Here is a 12,095-nt window from a genome sequence, read left to right on the forward strand (position 1 = left end):
CTGAGAATTAACCTATCAACAGACAGATTAAAAGGATAAAATACATTTGTTTCTTATTTTTTGTATATGCATGAGGGCTACACAGAAAATATGTAAAATTTCACCAAAGCGTTTAAACTCGGGGCCTTATATACCATTTTAACAAAGGGTGATAAATTGTGGAGAAGTGACTAGATAAAAGGGCTTTGGGTTTCTAGAGGCTGTAAATTGTGGGGAGGTAAATATATGGGAGGAACTAATGATAGGTAAGGGTTATTTATTTAGTAAGATTTGTTAAGCTGACTCAAGTTGTTTCTAGTGATAAAAAATGCTTCTCCTATTCCTGGTATGGGAAAGGAGGGCACCTTTAAAATGGAAATTTATCACCTTCATAAGGGGAAATTTATACCCTGTATTTAGGCAGAAAGGAGGAGGACAGAGAGCTCCTTGTGCCTGCTGTTTCTCATTTGCCTTCAGCTCAAAATAACCCATATGCTAACATGGCACATTCAGTGACGACATGTCCTGGTACTCTTCACCCTTCACTCACGTAATGCAGGGCCTTGCTTTCATTGTATTTCTTGGTTTTTTTTATTTTATGATTTTTTTTCCATTATAGTCAATTTACCATGTTCTGTCAATTTGTAATGTACAGCAAAGTGACCCAGTCATATATATATATGTATGTATGTGTGTATAGTCTTTTTCTCACATTATCCTTCATCATGTTCCATCCCAAGTGACCGGATATAGTTCCCTGGGCTATACAGCAGAATCTCATTGCTTATCCATTCCAAAGGCAATAGTTTGCATCTATTAACCCCAGACTCTCAGCCCATCTTACTCCTTCCCCCTCCCCCTTGGCAACCACAAGTCTGTTCTCCAAGTCCATGAGTTTCTTTTCTGTGGAAAGGTTCATTTATGCTGCATGTTAGATTCCAGATATAAGTGATATCATATGGTATTTGTCTCTTTCTGACTTACCTCACTTAGTATGAGTCACTAGTTCACCCATGTTGCTGGCAATGGCATTATTTTGTTCTTTTTTTATGGCTGAGTATTCCATTCTGTATATATACCACATTTTCTTAATCCATTCATCTAGTTTGTTTCCATGTCTTGGCTATTGTGAATAGTGTTGCAACGAACATATGGGTGCATGTATCTTTTTCTGTGAAAGTTTTATCCAGATATATGCTCAGGAGTGAGATTGCTGGGTCATATGGTAGTTCTATATTTAGTTTTCTGAGTTACCTCCATACTGTTTTCCATAGTGGTCTCACCTTTTCCGCAAGGGTCTCCTCCTTCTCCCTGTTCCACTAGTGGCAATAAAGGGTTTTTACACCACAAACCACGAGGCACATAGATTCAGATTGCGTAAATGGTGTGCATTTCTTATGATAGCGGGAAAAGGTGGAATGTGAAAAGCAGGGTGGAAAAGTTTTAGGAAGGAATTTAGAAACTGATTCCCTTAAAACCTTCCATGTACATATATTCCATTTACCAAGAGTTCTTTAACCTGGAGTTTTGGAATTTGGATGAGGAAAATAATTGCATCTTTATTTCCGTAACCTCTTCTGGAAAATGAACATTTCCTTTAATCATGAATGTGAGCAAAAAACCCACAGCAGTATTAGCATTAACAGAAGTCAGATATTTTCATATGATGTCACCGTTGCTTCAGATATCTCAAAAGGCAGTTTAACTCAAAAGACAAATACCTGCTTTAAAATCATGGCAGTTTTGAAACATGCCTCTAGATTATGTTATTTAATGAGTTGATAAAGAAGCACATATATTTTTATACTATAAACATTTTAATATCTTGATAAGCTTTTAAATATAAAATATGTATTATTATAATGCTCTGTTTTAATTTATGTGTTTAAAAATATTATCCTGAGACAGGATCTAGCCTGACCTTTGCCAAAGGAGCCAAAGCAGAGAAAAGGTTAAAACGCTTTTGTGGAAAGCCCTCAGGTACCCTGAGCAGCATGCATACCCCAGACTAAAGGCTCCCCAGACAGGGGAAGACTAGCTCTTCCTAAACTCTTAGTCCAGGAACCCAGACTTGCCTTTTTTTGCCAAGGAATGAAAAATGTGAAAAGTCATTTATGCTTGTGGGAGAGGAATCCTAGCTTAAATTCTGTAGTCCATCGGTTCTGAATCAGAGATGTACATCAGATTCCTCTAGGGCACTATTGAAAATTGCACAGCTAAGCCCTGTGCCTCAGGATTGCAGTTCAGCAGGTCTGGGGGAGACCTAGACGTCTCTGTGTTAAAGGCCCATGGGTGGTTTTCATATAAACCCTCAAATGAGATATGCTTTGAGAGCTTGTTCTGTAAGAACTGTTTTATTTATTTGTTTGTTTGTTTATTTATTTAGTCTTTTGCCCTTTAAGGGCTGTACCTGCGGCATATGGAGGTCCCCAGGCTAGGGGTCTAATCAAAGCTGTAGCCACCGGCCTACGCCAGAACCACAGCAACACCAGATCCGAGCTGTGTCGGCAACCTACACCACAGCTCATGGCAGCGCCGGATTCTTAACCCACTGAGCAAGGCCAGGGATTGAACCCGCAACCTCATGGTTCCTAGTCGGATTCGTTAACCACTGTGCCACTATGGGAACTCCAACTTTTTTCTTTTTAAAGTTAATTTGATTTCAATACTGGGCTTTTCTCCTAACTCTGACAGCTTGGTGTCCTTGAACTCACATTTAAAATTAGGAAGCAAGGGAGTTCCCATCGTGGCGCAGTGGTTAACAAATCCGACTAGGAACCGTGAGGTTGCGGGTTCGGTCCCTGCCCTTGCTCAGTGGGTAAAAGATCTGTCGTTGCCGTGAGCTGTGGTGTAGGTTGCAGACGCGGCTCAGATCCCACGTTGCTATGGCTCTGGCATAGGCTGGTGGCTACAGCTCCGATTAGACCCTTAGCCTGGAAACCTCCATATGCCACTGGAAGTGGCCCTAGAAAAGGTAAAAAGAGCCCCCCCCCCCCCCCGCAAAAAAAACCAATTAGGAAGAGTTCCCGTTGTGGCTTAGCGGTAACAAACTCAACCAGTATCCAGGAGGACACGGGTTCGATCTTTGGCCTTGTTCAGTGGGTTAAGGATCTTGTGTTGCCGTGAGCTTTGGCGTAGGTTGAAGACGTGGCTCTGATCCTCCGTTACTGTGACTGTGGTGTAGGCCAGCAGCTACAGCTCCAATTCGCCCCCCAGCCTGGGAATTTCCATATGCCTCAGGTGCAGCCCTAAAAAGACAAAAAATAAAATAAAATAAAATTAGGAAGCAGTAAAAATGTGATGTGAAATGTGTGGTTTCCTCCTTGCAACAAGTGCCAAAAAATTACATATTTTAAGAAAAGTATTTTTGAATTAATTTTTTAAAGTTTCATTTATTTATTTTGGGGCCATGCCTGTGGCATGTGCGAGTTCCTAGGCCAGGGCTCTAACCAAAGCCACAGCAGTGACCATGCCAGATCCTTAACCCACTGTGCCACTTAACCCACTCACTGTCCTAGAAAAGTGTTTTTAAAGGAATGAAGAAGTTGACAGGTTTTCAGGTCAACACGGTTGAAGTCTGATGCATATCTCTGCCCTTTGCCCTGCGTTGGTTGACTTCCTTCCCGCTTTTGGTTATCCTGCCTTCTTCTTGACTGGAAGTGCCCCCCACCCAAATCCCGATTCAGGCTTTTGGGTCAGCTCAAGTGTCCCCTACTCAGGGAAGCCTCCTTACTTTTCCCTCTGCCTGCATAGAATCTTGTACATGCCTCCATCTCGGTACTTACTGCGTTATTTTCTAAGTACTTATTTCTATTTCTCCAGAGCGTTTAACGTTACCGCCCTCACTGTGGTATTAGCATACCTGGAACGATGCCCACTGATTAAATACTTTGCTGAGTAGTTACACGTATACCCACCCAACTCACACCTCTCAGCCCTCATTCATTGTCCTTTTCTGTGACTTTGTGCAGCCACGTCAGGATGTGGGTCATGCTTTGGACTTCAAGCCCCTGCTCTAGCCAGCCGAGCTAACCTGCCCAGCCCGACCTGCAGCTCATGGTAACAAACCGAGTCCAGGTTGAATCCAGCAATATTTAGACTGGCCATCAGCCCAAGATTACCCTTCATAGCAGGAGCGAGACCAGGCATGAAGCTGACCGCCAAGCCAGCCACTCCCTGTTTATATCTGCCGTCAGCTTCAGACTCTCACACTTAGCATTTTATTACTCTCTTACCAAGATTTCCTTTCTTCCTGGCCTATGCTGTCTTTGAAAAAGTTGCTTATGGCTACTCAATTATTAATATAATCCTAGCTTAATTCTGAACTAGAAAATAGTGATTGTTTGTGACAGCTCAGTGAATTTAGTCGGAACCGCATCCCCAGCTTCCTCCACATCCTCAGGTTCAACCCACCATGGACCGTGGAGCACTGCAGTATTTACTGCTGGGAAAAAAAAATCTATATATTAGTGGATCCGCACAGTTCAAATCCATGTTCAAGATGTGAACTTAAACTCAATAGAGGGTCTGAAAACAGTTGCATTTCATTTCAAAAAGCAGAAAAGAAGAGAGAGATGGCAATAGACTTGTGACTTTTATTCTGGACAATAGGAACTGTATGGGCCTGAGCTTCCTGGGTGTATCCGGAAGATTTTATGTATCGTGCACACAGTTTTTGGGTTTAAGTGATCAACAGTACAGTTGAACGTAAAGTCAGTGTCTCACTTTGACAAAATACAGGTTAGTGCAATTTAAGACTGAGTTGCATGTATGAGTGTACTGTTGCCTGAATTTTGGCAGAGACAGTGGTGGAGGCATTTGCCTTGTATGTCCTGTCAGATTGCTATGAGAATTGTTTATTGTTCTCTCCACTGTATACCTTTTAATTAAGCTAGGAGGGGGAGAATGAGAGCTAAGAAAGAGAAATAGGATTTCATCCCATGTGGATTTTCTTTAATTTCACTGAAGATCTTGCTTCTGTTTCTGTTATCTTAGAGACCGCTGTTTTTCTGTTATGCTAACTGTGGCTTCGTCATGAATCCGTTAGTATTGTGAACTACTGGGAAATAGTAAAATTACTGTGACTTCTTGTGTCCTTGCCTAGGCAGGGCTGAACTTTCACAAAGCCGATTTGCAAATTCTTAGGGTCAGAAAGGTCATCAAAAGCAAGAGGTTTCTTGATGTTTTTTTCTCATTTAAAAAAAAAAAAAGAGTAACGGAGTTGCCATGTGGCTCAGTATTTAACGAACCTGACTAGTATCCTTTAGGATTCAGGTTCAGTCCCTAGCCTTGCTCAGTGGGTCAGGGACCTGGCGTTGCCATGAGCTATGGTGTAGGTCACAGATCAGGCTCGGATCCTCCATCGCTTTGGCTGTGATGTAGGCCGGCAGCTATTGCTCGCATTTGACTCTAGCCTGGGAACCTCCATATGCTGCAGGTGCAGCCCTAAAACGACCCAAAAAAGAAAGAAAAAAAGAGAAGAAAATCCTACGGGCCTCCTCTCATGCCCCAGGACCAGGTCTCAGTTACTCGGTAGTAGTCTAGCGTGTGAGTTCAACCCTACGTGGTGATCATGAAAACTCCACAAATTCTGGAGGCAAACCAAGGCAGATCCATTCACCATTGCATACTGTTCTCTGCTTCTGTTTTCCTTGTACCATGGGGATGCTCCTTGTCTACCTTGCATGGTGCCTATAGGAATTAGATGTGATGGATGTAAACCCTCAGGCACAGTGATTGCTACATTAGATGGGACTTGATAAATGGCTCTCACAGTTGCTACTTTTGTTTTTTTGTTTGTTTTGGTTTTCCTTTGGCTGCACCTCTGGCATGTGGAAATTCCCAGGCCAGGGAGTGAACCCGTGCCATGGTTGCAGCCTGAGCTGCAGCTACGGCAAAGCTGGATCCTTAACCCACTGAGCCACATAGGAACTTTGTTGCTTTTGTTATTTTTTATGTGTTGCTTTGGTTATTGTTATATACTTATGTGTATGTGAAATTTCCCTCTACAGTGGTTCTGCTGTTACATTTAACGTTTGAAAGCTTGGATTTTATGCTGAGCAGTCTGTGTTTCCCCTTTTACATTATGAGTGTTTTCAGTGGTGTTTTCTTTTTTCTTTTTTTTCATTTGTTAGCGTCACCTTTGACTACTTTCCTATTGAATTCATCTGATACTAGATAAGACAGCAGATTTGAGGCCTTCTGGGCAAGAGTTGAATGAGTAGAAGTACCATGTACTAAATTGAATGTTTTTCAGACTCAAAGATTTCAAAACCAAACTTATGGTTATCAAAGGGGAAACATTGGGGGCGGGATAGATTAGGAGGTTGGGATTAATACACACTATTATATGTAAAATAGATAAGTCACAAGGACCTACTATTTAGCACAGGGAAATCTGTTCAATACTGTGTAGTAACCTATATAGGAAAAGAATCTGAAAAGGAATGGATATATATATAACTGATTCACTTTGCTGTATACTTGAAACTAACACAATGTTAAGTCAACTATAAAGCCAATAAAATTTTTTAATTTTTAAAAAATTTAAATAAATTGGACCTTTTTAATGAGAACTTAAAGCATGTTTTTTAAAAATTATTTTTAAAGTTCTTAAAAAAATTACTTTTAAAGTTCTTGTGAGAGTATAGTTGACTTACAATGCTGTGCTAGCTTCAGGTGTACAGCAAAGTGATTCAGTTACATCATGTTACATATACATGTATACATTCTTTTTCAAATTCTTTTCTCAAGTAGGCCACCACAGAATATTGAGTAGATTTCCCTGTGCTAAACAGTAGGTCCTCGTTACTTGTTGATTTTATTTACAGTATGTGCCATCCCAACCTCCCAATTTCTCCCTCCTCTCGGCATTTCCCCGTACAGTAATTTTAAATTTGGTTTCAAAACTTTTGACTCTTTTTGGTGAATAAGTTTTTCTGTATCATTTTTTATTAGATTCCACCTATCAGTGATATTCGTCTTTCTCTGTCTGACTTAACTTCACATGATAATCTCTAGGTACCTCCGTGTTGCTGCCAATGGCATTATTTCATTCTTTTTTATGGCTGAGTAATATTCCATTGTGTATATGTACCACGTCTTCTTTATCTGTTCCTCTGTTGATGGACATTTAGGTTGTAGAATTTGAAGTGAGTTTTTAAGTAATCAAAAAATATCTATAATCTAAAAACAAAATAGATTTGTAATCAACATTTTAAATATTCCACAGTATTAGGATAGTTTATCTAGTTTTTGTATTCAGCCTGAACTTTTTGTTAAAGTTGAGTTTTAGAAAAGAGTTAAGATTCTTTCCTTTAAGTGAAAGGAGAATCAACAAGCTTTTAAAGCTGGTAATTTCCAGGTCAGTGGAAATAAAAGTGTTGCCAGCAGATGTTTGTTTCATTGAAAGCGTCTATGAAATGACTGTGAATTCTGTCTCTGTCCCCAAAAATTTAGATGAAACTGCCATTCTTAAATGCAAATTCAGCTAAATGGTGTCAGATTGATGTAAGTTAGACAAATATCAGGTATTGGTATAACCCCAGCACAGACAGTACCTGTATTCATTGCTGTTAAGTGGCAGTGAGTTTTAGGAGACTGCTCACAGAGATGGTGCTGGCTTCATTCCAGGGTTCAGTGATAGGTCTGCTAACAAAATTCTAAGGAACAGAGCCATTTGGCTTCTGGGCATCTCTGGAGTGGGCCAAGGGCTCTGGGGATGGAGGGTGGGAAGCTCCCCTCTGTCAGCACCGAGAGTGAGTCCTGAGATCCCCTCTCTGGTACAGTCCTCTCATAAGTGGGCACCAGAGCTTAGCCAGTTCCATTACCAAGGAATCCAAGGCAGAAGCCAGCTGGGCTCTGGTGATGGGGAGTCTCAGTCTGATTAGAAGCAGCAGCACCTTCAACACTGACCATACAGCTTGAGGGTCAGTCAGTGGAGGGAGGAAGGAAAGGGGCAGGGAGACAGGTCTCTGCTGGGGATAATGGGATGTACTTACTCTAGTATTTCTGCCATAGGCAGTGTTGTTTCTGACAGCGATGTATGCCATTGTAAGACCTTTGCCTTGCTATAGAGATGTTGCCCTACCAGATATACAAGTAAAAATTTCAGGTAGCCGAGAGGTCTCAGAAGTTCACCTGTTTAACCCATTTAACCCACCTAGTCTAGCCCAGGGCAGTGCACATACACTGTGTAGGATTTAAAAATCAGCCTTGATGATGGAGATGAAACATAATGATGTCATTTGTATTTATTTCTGTCTCCATGTATGGTGGCATTTATGCCATCATGTCATCAATGCTTATATTGCTGAGGCTGATATATTATAGAGGGTAGATGTGAATGCAGCAAAAATTGCATGTGACTGTTTACTCAGTGCAAAGACTTACATACTCACTTTCAATGTGGTCACACGTTAATTTGATCATTCTGAAAGCCAGAGTTCATAACTTTAATGTGATTTTTTTTTAAATGATTAAGATGCTCCACAGTCAGTCAGATGAGTTAGAGAAGATAAATGTTTCCGTGTGTGAAAACAGCTCTCACTAAAATGGTCAGCAGCCATCCTCATTTTTCCCTTTCCTGCCTTGAAGTGGAGTAATGCTTATCCATAGTGTTTTCAGATGATGAAAAAGGATGTCTTTAGACATATGAAAAATGGAGTCTTTGCCAGGCATCAGTATTTACCATGATTTTGCTACTGAATATTTGTTTACTAAGTTCAGTTCAGCCTGCTTGCCAAAAAATCTTACCTAAAGAAAATTGAATAGCGTATCCAGAGGTACTAAACTGAGGAACATACGAATGACTGCTTCTAAGACATTTTAAAAATTGAAATGGAGGAGTTCCCATTGTGGCTCAGTGGGTTAAGAACCTGACTAGTACCCATTAGGATGCAGGTTCAATCCCTAGCCTCGCTCAGTGGGTTAAGGCTCCTGCATTGCTGTGGCTTAGGTTGCAGCTGCAGTTGTCATTCAGAACCTAGCTCAGGAACTTCCAAATGCTGCAGGTGTGGCCCTAAAAAGAAAGAAAAGGAAAACTGAAATGGTTGATGACCCTTATTAAGTGAACTTCCTTTCTCAACTTGTTCTAAAGTATGATCTCCTATGACCCTCAGCTTACACATATTTGGTAGCTTTTTATAGTTTTTTTATTTAAGATAGCAACTCCTGATAACATATGGGTTGTGTCTCAGAAGTTCATTTATAAATTGTCTGTTTGAAAGCTGGAACTCATTCACATTATAAAAATACTGCATGTTGGGAGTTCCCGTCGTGGCGCAGTGGTTAACAAATCCGACTGGGAACCGTGAGGTTTCGGGTTCGGTCCCTGCCCTTGCTCAGTGGGTTAACGATCCGGCATTGCCGTGAGCTGCGGTGTAGGTTGCAGACGCAGCTCGGGTCCCGCGTTGCTGTGGCTCTGGTGTAGGCCAGAGACTACAGCTCCGATTAGATCCCTAGTCTGGGAACCTCCATATGCTGTGGGAGCGGCCCAAGAGATAGCAAAAAAAAAAAAAAAAAAAAATACTGCATGTGCAACTGATAACGTACAAAAGCCTATTTAACCCATTATACACTAATGTTATCATAGAATCGCTATGGAAAAAATACTCAGAATTATTTGTTCCACGCTTTCTAAACATCTATACCAATAGTAGTGGTCTACCCTTCACTTGCTCATATTCTGATTTGATAGCTGAGTTTCTGTCCTCACCCAACCATAGGTGTTCTCCTTCCTTAATCTGCATGAAGAACAAACAGTATCACAGCCTCGCCCTGCCTCACTGTTTACAGAAAGCACACACCCTTTGGAAAATTTTCTGAGGTCTTTCATTGCTATAAGGCAAAGGAGGTAGAATAACAAAAGCGTTTGAAGAAGTCTGGGGTTTGTCCCTCATCTGTAAACTGCAAAGAAACCATATTGCTTTGTCCGTCCTAGATCATTCTGGCACTTCTAGGAAAAGTGACGGGTTTGAGGGGCCCTCTAAGTCTATGCTGAGACTCATTCACACCTCGTTAAGAAGCTCAGATGGCTCTTACATAGTTTCCTTTCTGACAGTGATTCTCTGGGACTTTGAAAACAGAGCTGGTTGTCTGGAAGCAGATCCTTGGTTAAAGAACAGGATGGGGAGACAGTCAAGTCCAGTGTCCAGTGCCCAGTCATGAGGCCAGGGCTCCCTGGCGGGAGAGCCGCCTGGCTGGCAGCAGCTCAGTTCCTCCCCGCCTCCGCCGAGGACCTGTTTTTTCCCTCCCTTCTAGGAGGAGCTATCTGTGCAGGTTTACCCTGCCAGACTCCCTCGCCCATCCTGGCTTCTCCACCTCCTCTCAGGACCAGCTCCCAAGTGGAGGTCTTTGTCAAGTAAGAAACGGCCTTGTAAAAGGCATTTCCAAAGCACTGAAAAGAAAGGAGTCAGTTTATCAGCTTAGTTTTGGCTTAGTTCTTCTTGACCCCCAAAGACTTAAAACTTAGGCAGATGTAGCATTTGTACTTGGAGTCTCTTGTTTGAAATGGATGTAACCTACCTCAGATGACTGTACATACTGGAAAATAAGTGCCTAAGTGGCAGCCCCTAAACCAAATAGCCATTAGTGTTCTGTCCTGTGAAGAGCCTTCAGTCTGGCCTGCTACCGTCTGCCAGGTTGTGACGCCTGCTGCACACAGTCGTCTTTGTGCTTTTGAGAGTTGGCAGGCCTCTGTAAGACGGCTTTCTTATTTTTCAGACTGGGATCCTTTAGTTTGTTTTGTTTTCATTTGTTATTTACAGTTAGATATTCCATAGGTTCCAAAATTTGAGATTCTCTATTTGGGGATGTTTTGAGTTGTGGCAAACTAAAAAGATTGAACAAATAAAATGCGTGTCTAGTAGAAAGATAATAAAGGGAGCAGAGCGCTGTGTTTTAAATCTCACTTCTTTCTGCGGAAGACTGGAGGGGTGCTTGTGGTTTAAATCCCTTTTCCTGGCCTGATGCTGAGTCCCTGGTCATGTACTCTGAGCCTACCAAAGTCTTGGCTTAGGCTTGCATATCTTTGCACTCCAGGATGATAGTCGTAATTATTTAATAGTCAAATGCATTTTCAGAACATAGACCTTATACCCCTGAAAGAGTGAGTCCTCGTACAGCGTCTCTACAGAGTTCCCCTGGTGGGAGCCCTGTCACTTCAAGTGTCATCCACTATCTTCCCCGGTTTGTCACCACCAGCTGATAACCAGAGGAAGGCACAGCCTCAGCCTTCTGCCCTTCCCAGCATGCTCTGCCTTAACCACCTAGGCTTCTGCTTTGAAACGGACATGAAGGTGACCAGCAAGTATTCTTGTACCTCCTGCCGCCCTGCTCCATCTCCTGTGCGGAGAAGGTGCCAGAGATGCAATTCGATTCCAGCCCAGCCCGCAGTCTCTCCCATGGAAGCCGGCTGAGGCCTCAGCTTGGGCCAGTACAGATTTGGCTTGCAAAACTGAGAGGGGAAGTGGTAGATGTATCCACATGGGCCACAGCGAGTTTTTAAGCTTCTGATTCAATCCTGTCACCGTGGCTCCTGCCTTTGTTTATTTTGCCAGGAAAATCAAGTCCCCTCCGAGTCCTCTCAGTAGTCCTCTTCCTTGGAAAGGTTGTCTTCTCAGTAGAGGCCAGACTGGCAGAAGCAAAGAGGCCCAAACTACAGGAGCTGAATATGCCACCTCTGGGGCACGGGGCCGGGGGCTGCTGTTGATACAGGAAGGCAGGTTACACTCAGTCAGGGCTGAAGTCTCACAGCAGTGAACAGTCAGAGAGCTTGAAGTTATGGAGAAAGTGAGGTAGGGGCTCACTAATAACTCACTACTGGAGGCATGTATTGGAAACCATGAAAGGCCACACCATTAAAGCAGGAACTTGAAAAGCAGGCAAAGTAAAATTACCAAATGAGAGAAGAAAGGGACAGAAGGGTGAGTAGGATGATGTTTTGTATAAACGGAGTGCAAATAAATGTACGCATAGAAAAAAAAATTTTCCAGAAAGAAAAAAGGAAAGGGCTGTTCTTTTTATTTTACAGCTTTAGGTACTATTTAAATTTTCTAACCATATGATAGCCATATCTTAAGATAAAAAGAATAAATGGGTTATTCAGGTGAGGGGAT

The 12,095-nt window shown here is 42.1% G+C and overlaps 1 protein-coding gene across 24 annotated transcripts in view; it reads left to right on the top strand.

Annotated features, from left to right (window-relative positions):
- MAP7 (microtubule associated protein 7) overlaps nt 1-12,095 on the top strand; it is a 176,734-nt gene that overhangs the window by 84,184 nt on the left and 80,455 nt on the right. The gene's annotated exons all lie outside the window — the stretch shown is intronic.

The sequence above is a fragment of the Sus scrofa genome, chromosome 1 (genome assembly GCF_000003025.6).
Source record: "Sus scrofa isolate TJ Tabasco breed Duroc chromosome 1, Sscrofa11.1, whole genome shotgun sequence".
NCBI lineage: Eukaryota > Metazoa > Chordata > Mammalia > Artiodactyla > Suidae > Sus > Sus scrofa.